Source organism: Cibotium barometz, chromosome 34 (assembly GCF_041138505.1).
Source record: "Cibotium barometz isolate CiBa-2024 chromosome 34, ASM4113850v1, whole genome shotgun sequence".
NCBI classification, from domain to species: domain Eukaryota; kingdom Viridiplantae; phylum Streptophyta; class Polypodiopsida; order Cyatheales; family Cibotiaceae; genus Cibotium; species Cibotium barometz.
In genome coordinates this window covers 30,415,293-30,415,712 of record NC_141079.1, presented here as the reverse complement: position 1 = coordinate 30,415,712, position 420 = coordinate 30,415,293, and positions in this window count along the sequence as shown.

Genomic DNA, 420 nt, shown 5'->3' with positions numbered 1-420 from the left:
TAAGTAGTTTCTTGACTAATATAGGAAGCCTCATATGTTTTGCTTAAAGAAAACATTATAGAATGCTTAAAGGGGATGGTTATAGGATGTTTAACAAGAGGGCTATTTAAAAAATTTAGCTAATTTGTAAAGAAAAAAGACATTTCTTGGGATGCTTAGATATGGTAGAGAAGTATAACATCATCAAAAGTGTAAGTGATATGTCTTTACGACAACATCTCTAGATGATCATTTGGATGCTTTCTTTATATAAGTTTTGCATGCACATCCCTAGTAATTTACCGACAAGTTTGGTCAAGAGATGTGGAAAGCGATCTTCTAAGGATCCGTCGGTGAATCTCCATGAAATTAGTCATTTAGGGTCTAGGAACTTTTAAGGGTAATGGCATATGTATATTCTCCAAGTTCACATTTAAAGAC